The following is a 10,486-nucleotide window of genomic DNA, read 5'->3' as shown; positions in this document are numbered from 1 at the left end:
GAGAGAGAGAGAGAGAGAGAGAGAGAGAGAGAGAGAGAGAGAGAGAAACCACAATAACACAATAAAGATTAAAGTGAAAGAAATTTGATACTGAAGACCGCACATTATGTTTATGTTATTTCCTAAAATGGCCCACTTTTAGAGACAGAAAATAGTCACAAGGGAAAATGAATTGAAAGGGCATTAACTGTAAATGGAGATCTTACTGGAATAATGTGATTGCTCTAAAAATATCTAACCACCAAGTCACCAGATCAGTGTATTGCCTCCATTATACTAACTATACATCTGCCATGTACCCCATATGGTCAGTTACGACCTCTTGCTTTGTATTATATGCTTTTTTTTTCATTTAAGATTGTGATGCCATATCAAATTAATGTTATTCTCTCAGAGTATACTCTAAAAATGTGTGTGTGGTTTGCGGACGAGAATGATAAAAAATGCTAAAGTAGCAGGATGAGTGTGAACAAAAAGATCATTAGGAATTCTGGGTAGAAATACATTGTAATGACTATGGTGGGAATATGACGTATCTGTTTAGTTCTTAAAATATCTTCTTTTGAGTAGTTTGAAGTCAGAGTAGAGGATGGAGTTGAAATTGGTTTTGAATACAATTAGGTTATTCTATTTAGACAATAAACTCACCTTTACCTAAAGAATAGACTAAATAAAAGTATAAATAACATAAAATTGGATTATATTGTTTCTTTTCTAATTTAGTTTCATATATTGAAAATAGATTTTTCCTATTATATATCTTGATTATAACTTTCTTTCCCTTTATTTCTCTAAGCTCTTCCCCACCTCCTCTTCCCTCTGAATCCACTCCTTTTTTTGTTTAACATTAGAGAAGTACATGCTTCTAGGAGATCACAGCAGAACAAAATAAAATATAATACATTTCATTTTATTTTATAGTATTTTATCCATTTTATAAACAAAATAAAATATAATAACAAAACATCCATCCTCTCTGGCATTTAGACTCTCTGCCTCCTCTTCCGGGAGGTTCCCTGAGATGTAATAAGAGGGTTTTGTTGGACACATTTAGAAGTGTTTGTGCATACATCTCTCTTTTTCTCTCGCTCTGGGTATGTCTCAATGTCTTTGGGTCTTTGTATTTGCTCCTATCTGCTGCAGGAGGAAGCCTCTTTGGGGATGACTGATTAAGGCAGTGACCTATGAGTATAGCAGCATATCATTAGGATTCATTTTATTGTTTCTTTTTTATTTTTGGTCAAATAGTATTTGGGTTTACCCTAGCTCTATTAGCTACCTAACCTCTGGATGTTAGATTCCCCAAAAGTGTTGAGTATGGGTTCCTATGGAGTTAGCCTTAAGTCAAATCATACAATGGTTTGCCATCCCCACAAGTTCTACACCATCATTATCTTAGTATCTCTTGTTGGCAGGAAGTATTGCAGGTCAACTGTTTTGTGGCTGGGTTGAGGATTACATTTCTCTTTTGGAATCTGAAGAGTACCTTCACATACCAAAGATTCTAGAACATAGGGTTGAAGACTCCATACAGGGTGTAGCTCAACTTCTCCTAGGAAATGCTGCCTTGTGGTCAGTTCATTGGTTCTTGAGCTAGATAAATTCCCAATTATCTCAGGACCCGCCATATTGGTATCCATGGTGGCTGTAAAGTTTACACTCCCACCAGCAATGGTTCTCTGCTGCTTCTAGTGCTATTTGAATTTTTCCTTGCAATTGAATTGACATTCTTACCTTTTTTTGCCTTTCCACACTGACTTTAGCTTGGTCTGTGATTTTCTTTACTAGGTGGGCTATTGGCCATATATAGACCAAGCACCAGCTTAAAAATGATCTTATACACTTCTGCATATGTTCTTACCTTTGCCATTGTTATAAGAGGAGCACATTTGAGACAGTAGCGGAGTTCTAATACAGAAGACACACACAGAACACTGTTGGGCCATTCCCTTTGTCAGTAATTTCACAAACCCTGCTCAATTCTTATATTTTCCTCTTCAAAATTTGTCTAAACTCATTATCAACACAGACACTTAGTCAAGGTCCTAGATATGTTTGCAGTATGCTTCGTTTTGTAGGTAACTAAGGGATTAACATTATTTAATGTTAATTGTCATGATATATTTAGACGCAATCCCATTTCATTCTTTAGTCAGTTACAATTCATTATTAGTTATATATTAACTTGCAACATCACAATTTTCTCTTTAAGAAGCCAATGATAATGGCATCGGGTTTTGATTCTACTGCAAATACTGGCTTTTTGGGAACCTAGTCTGTTTGGATGTTCACCTTCCTAGACCTGGATGGAAGCGGGGAGGGCCTTGGACTTCGCACAGGGCAGGGAACCCTGACTTCTCTTAGGACTGGAGAGGGAGGGGGAGGAGGAGTGGGGGGAAGTGGAAGGGAAATGGGAGGAGGGGAGGAGGTGGAAATTTTTAATAAATAAATAAATAAAAATAATTTCCTCTCTAATAATATATAAATAGCTCAACTCTGAAGTCCTCAATGTATTTTTCTTCATCTTAATAGTCTTGCATCTTATATTTACTAGTGAGCAAATGAATATTTTATACTGCTACTCTTTAGATAGTTCATACTTTGCCATTTATGTGTATAAAATGATGGATTTTAAGCAGATAAAAGTTGCACAAGCATGAAACTGTTTAACAAAATATTTCTTCTCTAATTGCAGGTATTTAGTTATCTAGGAAAGGTCACTGAGCATGAATATGACATTTTGCAGAGTATGGCTGTGGCAAAACAAAATCCATTTTAGACCATTTATCAAGGAGTAATAACATCCACAGCCATTCCATTCTCATTATCAGTTAGTTCAGACAAGCCTGCATTATTAATAATTCTGAATATGACCTTTTTCTTTTCAGACAATTCATATTATATTTACTGGTACAGAACTTATAGACTCTTTTTTTCTTTGATTTTACACTAAATTTTTCATTAAACTGGTTAAAATTCTTTGGTCTATTGTGAATATAAAGCCTGTTTTCTACTCTTACACTTAATGTGTATTGTTAGATGTTTCTTTCTACCATTCCACATTTCAAAGCTGATTTATGACACATTTATAAATAATTATATGTGTGTTCATGCTGTTACACACACCTGTGTACATGAGATGTTCCTTCAGGCTTATGCAGACTAGAAGACGGTTTTGGGTGTCTTATATTTTTCTGAACATATACCACTGAGATAGGTATCTCCATGAGCCTGTAACTGATATTTTTTGCCTAAATTGAGGACAAGCATGACCTAGTAATACTTCTTTTTATGTATCCCTTGTAACTGTATGTATAGGACTAGGACACGCTACTTGTTATGGAAGTGATGGAATTCAAGCTCTGTTTCTAATGCTTGGGCAGGAATTTCTTTTAGCCATGAGCCATCTCTTCATCTTCACAGGTTCTGGACAGCAAGTCAAGCACTAAGTTCTACATAAAATGAAAAAGGTATTTTCTGCCACTGTTCCTTAAAATTTGTACTTGTGTTTTAGCTACTGAGTTAATTTATTCTTCTATGGGAGGCCTTGGGGTATCTTTCTTTCCACTCATTTCCACCCGGGCACACTGGGACAAACTTTGTAATTTTCCTACCACCAGGAGTGACCCGGTAACAAGCAGATCTTATCATCGTTGCTCACAAACCCTTCAGGCTTAAGGAGACCCATGCCAAGTGCTCTGAATAATTAACCTACAAATTGCTATTTCAAACCTGGAATTGCTTATTCCCTAGCTGATCGTACATCAGGCTGTAGAGTGGGCCCTCCATGCCTCACTCATAGTAAATCTGAGTTTCTAATTCAGCCAGTTGCATAGCAGGCAGTAGCCACTACATGCAATTATGCCAAAGCACTAACTCCAAGAATTATCTCATAATCTCTCTGAGAATTCTGCTTACACAGGTAGAAGAGAGCAACTGGTTGATAGGTCACTTAATGAGGTAAGATGTCTTTTAATAAATCATGGAGATGTCAGGGTCCAATAATCTGAGGCTTACTTTAAGATGAAATACAGAACTTATATCTTCTGCTTAGCATCATAGTTGCCAGTTCATAAGCAATTGAAAGATCTTATTATCACTGATGATGAATCCAAAAGTCAAATTTTCAGTAATGATTATTTTGAAATAATATTTCTGCCATTATAGTATCTTTAAAGTATTATTAAATAAGACAAATAGGACAAAGTAATGTCTTAACATAGCTAAAATATAAATTGGAAATATATTTTATTTATTATCTCCATTTTTTCGTTGATTGAACCTTAGTTAAATCTAGGAAAGTCCTTTTGATACATAATGAAATGTGCATATTCTTAGAGCTAGAAAACTGACATTTTGGGGACATTTGTTTTATCTTCTATGGACAGTTTAAGAAGCATTATTTTCACAAAGAGAATGAAAACAAATTGAAGAAGTTTTACAAAGGGACAGGTATCTTTCTGGACACAGTGTAATAGGAACTTCAGTGTTGAGTTTTCATGTATCTACTGTAACCATTACAGAGGATTAATTAGTTGGCAAACGTGGGCTCATACATGTTATGGTGATTAAATAAAGACACTATTTGGAGAAAAATTAATAATATATTTATTATAGAATCTTTCTTGAAATATTTTTCCATTCAAACTTAATTTGCTACAGAAAACGTAAAATGTGTGTCTATCACTTCTGATTTTCATTGAGCTATTGACAGACTAGATCTGACAAAGCCAATGGTTAGGTTAGATAATGGTGACGAAGGAGAAACTTAAATATCTGAGTCAAGCTTGGGAGAGCAGATGGGAGAAATATGAATGACTTGAGCACAGTGTACCCTTGGATGTCAACTTTGGGAAAGTGGGTGTACTTAAAACTCGCCTATAAACCTATAGATGAGGAAGCCGACAATAAGGAAACTTAGTTTTTGCATCTGGAAATGAAATGGCTGAAGTTTGGGAATGAAGGTGTACAAATGATGCACATCTGGCTGTAAAACTGCTCTTCCCTTAACTGTGAGAGGAGAATTAGGGCGTAGCAACATTTGTTGTTCAATGCTAAGACTCACCCCTGGAGCATATATATAAATGAAGGGGATCTGATCTTTTTGTTTTTCCACATTGATTGCTTCAACCTGATATTTCAGAAGAGAGATCGAAATCAAAGACATGTATTACATTTTAGAAGTTAAAATGGCTTTTGTACACGCTAATAGTGAGTAACAGAACTTCTGAACACTATTCTTTTGAAGTGTTCAAAGGAAACAATCAATTTGTAATGAAACTTATGCTTTATGACATAGAATGATATAGGGTTTTAGGGAAGTCTTAAGTTCTCAAGTTGCAGACCAAGCGCTACATACAGATCCACCTAATGGGAAGCCCTCAGAGAAATGCAACATTTAAATGTGGTGTGAAGCATACTGGAAACAACTTATGCTATCATTAATTCAGGAAATTATAAGCATGCAGGGAATGATAAGTTTGGTTTTTGATGGAAAATAAAAGGTAAATTGGTAGGGACTGATTGATGATAGTCTCTATATAACATATAGTAACATTTTCTGTATTACATATAATAATGTTCCCCATACCTAAGCCATTTTTTGTGGCACGTAAACTATTAATAGAATCTTAATAACCACAGGTTTCGCCAGGGGTATCATCTGCTAATATGCATTGACTGCATGGATATTGAGCCCATAGCATAGTTACTAGCAATACTGTAGCGAAGTGGAAAGGTTGTGATTAGTCTGGACCTCTGAATGCTGTGTTACGTCACTTAAAGTCCACGTGACTAAAAACATTAATTATGGGGGAGGGGGCTATGATCTCAGGTAGGGCTCATCCTTTTCTTTTTTTAAATGGGGAAAGTGCTGTGGAACAATGACCTTTTATCCTGTTACTTGTATGATTTTTAATAAAATGCTCATTGGCCAGTAGCCAGGCAGGAAGTATAGGTGGGGCGACCAGAATGCTGGGAAGAGGGAAGAGCAGTCTTCAGTTGTGACCCAGCCACAGAAGAAGCAAGATGTGACTGCCTCACCCAATAAGGTACCGAGCCATGTGGCTATCATAGGCAAGAATAATGGGCTAATATAAGTAATAAAAGTTAATAAGAAGTCTTGGCTACTAGGCCAATCAGTTTATAACTAATGTAGATTTCTGTGTGATTTCTTAGGGACTTAACGACTTTAGAAATGGAACTGAACAAAAGCCTCAGACAACAGGTTAGATTTACAAGTATTTTTTGACAGTTTTTGCATGTGCGTTCATAAGGGGTATTAGTCTGTAATCCCTTTTATTGTTTGCATTGTTCTGTGGTTTAAGTACCAGTATAAACCTGGACCTACAAAACAAATTGGGAAATATTACTTTCTTTCTATTGTGTGAAATAATTTGAGGAGTATTGGCATTAACTCTTATTTGAAAGTCTGGTAGGATTTTGTTCTAAAACCATGTGACCCCGTGCTTTTGGTTGCTGTTGTTTCCCTTGGTAGTCATTAAACTTCTACTTTAATTTCAATAGACACTCTAGGTTGACATTAAATACCACTAGTGAATCCACCCAAGAAGAAGTAGGTATTGGATTTTGCAAGAATTTTTGTCATATTTTATTATGCAAAGTATTTAATTATTTCTTTGATTTTTAAATAGAATAAATAGCTTTTGAACAACCATTAGTTACTTTCAAGTTATTAAGTAAGGAAAGAACAGCAACTCTGTTCAGTGTAGAGTATGAAATGATGAATTTAAGAAGAATGCCTTATACACTTAGTCATGCTCACTTGTAAAGAGAGTAAAAGCTTTGGAAGTAGTAGACCAATATTATATCTAGTTTCTAAGCTTTTAAATGTCAGAAATTAAATACTGTTAAAACTCTTATTTTGTGATATCTGAAATATTTCAATCTTTTTGTACAAATTCTTCTTTGTCCTATTGATCTTATCAAATTAGCAAGAGCTTTGCATTAGGACATTCCCATTTGTGTGAAAATGAGACTATATTTAGCGATGGAATTTTATATGTTAAATTGATTATTAAAATATAAATATATGTTTACAAGTTTTCCTGATAAACAAAAAAGCAAGATTATATAAAATAAATTTTTATCAAGTGTTAAGTAAACCTTATATATCCAGTACTTGATGACAATTTAAATACTGCTGGGATGTTTTTTTCAGTAATATGTTAACATATTTGATTAAAAGTCAGTCTAGCTTAGTTATATTAATATTTCACTTCACCAGAAACCCCTGGAGTGAATTTATTGCTTAAAGTGTGGAAAGGTCACACATGTACAGCATATTACTCTGTTTCAAAAATAATTACATTCTCCTTGTCTGTTGGGAAAAAAGAAAGAAAGATAAGGTCAACAATATATGCAATTAAACTTAACCTTCTAAATGGAACATTGGTGATCTGGGTTTACTTCCAGCATTCATTAGGAAAGAACCCCTTATATGCATATGCATACATATTATGTTTATATAATCTTTAATACAGGAAATGACACTGATCTGTGTAAGTTATAGGTATGAATTATCTCATGCATTTTAACAGATTGGATACTATCAAAACACATAACAGGATTCTGTGTCCCTGGAAACAAGGATGGGTGATGAGGTAAACCAGGACCACTGGAGTTTCATTCATTATTTATGTAACAATACAGGTACAAACATGTCTTTGACTTTTGAATCTGGTTTAAATTGATCTGTGAGAATAATAACTTTTATTACTGATTATTAGAATCATGAATCCAGATACTGCTTTTGTACAAATGTTCTACTTATTAATTCCTTCTCAAAGAATAAACTTTGCATCTTCTTCACGTCTGCGGCAGGAATGTAAAAGTGAAATTCACAGTACCACGCACATGTAAATCCTAAAAAAAAACAAACAAACAAAAAACGTGCAATGTAATCTAAGACATAGTTTCCAATAGCAGAGTGAACTTTCTATGTAGACAGAAGTTTGTGTCCCACCTGGGCCTTCAGGTATTCAGTCCCAAAGAAACACACAGAGCCATATATGAATTATAAAATGTTTGGCTTATTAGCTCAGACTGATTATTAACTAGCTCTTACAAGTTGCATTGACCTGTAATTTATGTTTAGTGGTTGGTGCTCAGTGAGGCTTTCTCATTTGCTTCCTCTGTGTCTGGCTGATGACTGCATCTCTTTGCCTTTCCTCTTCCCAGAGTTCTCTTTGTCTTGTTGCCCTGCCTATACTTTCTACCTGCTTACTGGCCAATCAGCATTTTATTAAACTAATATGAGTGATAAATCTTTACATATACAAAAGTATTATTGCACAGCATTTCTATGAATTGTTATTTAAATTGAAAAAAAAGATGTACCATGGTTTGAAACCCACACAAAGTTGGTAACTCTAACAAATAAAATGTATTATTATTGGGCATGATGAGTAAATAAGTTGCCTGATAGAATCACTGTATGTATAAGTGAACAAAAGTTTCAAGACCATTAAGATGAAGCAATGTCTTTGTGGTGTGTGTTCTAGACTTCCCACTGCCACCATTGAGAGAAAGATATAGATTTACAGTGTAGGAATTACAAAATAATATGTCTAGCTTGTTGAGCTCAAGAGACAAAATTTAAACCAAAAATTTAAACCCATAATTAAATCAAAATTATGTTGAAGGAAAAATTCAAGATTTTAATCTGATATTGTAAATGTCACTTGCCTTTGAAGCTTTGCTGAACATCTAAACTGATGTTACACTATGGGGCACCAACTTAACACAAAGGATAATATGGATGTTTAATGTTTAATTATGATTAAAGGAAAATTTTACTTAAATAACTTCAGTGGAAAAAGCTATAGATTTACATTTTAAATAAGTTATCAGTTTAAAATATATGAACCAATAACTAATGATTAAAGTTGCATATGCAGAGTAAGTTATGTTTTCATGTTTTATTGAAACATTCTCTAACACTTATCAAAGTTCTGAACAAAATTTAATATATGCAACAAATAATTAAGAAGATTAAAAATATCTAAAGATCTCATATATAAAAATATGTTAAACTACAGACTCCAAAATTTTAATTATTTTAAAACTTGTAAGCATTAAATATTGAAATAATATAACACCAAGAAAATATTAATGTAATTCAAAAATAAGAATCATTCTGAGAGGATTTACCAGCCATTTTGGACAAATTCTAAGAATGACCAATCAAAGGAAGCACAAATGCATGAGGATGGTCTGAGGTATCTCAGATTACCCTGGTATTTATCAGATGGAATCTAATTCAGCATGCCATAGAGTCGCCATCATATTCATGTTATCTACGACTCTATTTTCAATATCCAACATAAATAAGCAATTTACAGAGTTATCGATAGGTAAATAAAAAAATTGGCACATGATGTATGTATGAGTGTGTGTGTGTGTGTGTGTGTGTGTGTGTGTGTGTGTGTGTGTGTGACTTGTGTATCCATACTGGATTATTACTCAGGCATAAAGAGAAACAAAGTTATGCCATTTGCAGGAAAAGGTGTGGAAATTAGTATCAACATATTAAGAAAAATATACTAAACTCAGAAGCACCTAATTTGTATTTTTATCTACCATATGAAGTATCTAAATTATGTTATTATCTATGTTTGAAATGCAAGTTGTAAAAGAGGGAACAGGTCTATCATCAGGAGGTCATGAGAAAAGAGGATCATTTGTGTAGAAAGAAACACAAACATCCTTTCTCTCATATATGAAATATGCATGTATATATATTTAGGTTTATATGCACCATTTATACATGGCATAATAGCTAGAGAGATATTTTTGCGGGTAAGGGGATCAGTGAGTTGGGTTATAAACATGTAAAGATAATTGAGGAGGAAATAGCATAGGACAATTATATATGTTTGAAAGTAAAATATAAGAGCCATTATTTGAACAATAACAAAAATTTTAAAAGACACAGAATTAAAAGACACCTCATGTTTTAATTTTTTAAAGAAAGTAAACTAGAAGAATTAATAATAATTTGCCCAGTTCTACCTATAAGAATTCATAAACTTGTATATTCAATTTTTAGCTTTGCATACTATAATTTGTATAGGAGTATTTTCCCTGGGCGAATATCTGGGTCCTCTGGGAGAACAACAATGCTCTTAACTGCAGAATCTTCAGTAACAATACTGTATAATCATACACAGTAAACATCCAGTTCAAAACCATTAACATAAAAAACATAAACTTTATAAGAGATTATCAGTATAGTTAGCAGGAATGTGTCCTTTCTATGCCATTTTGCAAGGTCTTTAGAAAAACAAATAATTAAAATGGAAACAACTCATTACAAGGAAAATTTTTTGCTTAAGTAAAAAGCTAACCCATGACAATTATAAAAGAACTGGTGCCGGGTGATGGTGGCGCACGCCTTTAATCCCAGCACTCGGGAGGCAGAGGCAGGCGGATCTCTGTGAGTTCGAGACCAGCCTGCTCTACAGAG

The sequence above is a fragment of the Microtus ochrogaster genome, chromosome 19, assembly GCF_000317375.1.
Source record: "Microtus ochrogaster isolate Prairie Vole_2 chromosome 19, MicOch1.0, whole genome shotgun sequence".
In the NCBI taxonomy this organism is placed as follows: domain Eukaryota; kingdom Metazoa; phylum Chordata; class Mammalia; order Rodentia; family Cricetidae; genus Microtus; species Microtus ochrogaster.
Note: the sequence above shows the minus strand (reverse complement) of the source record.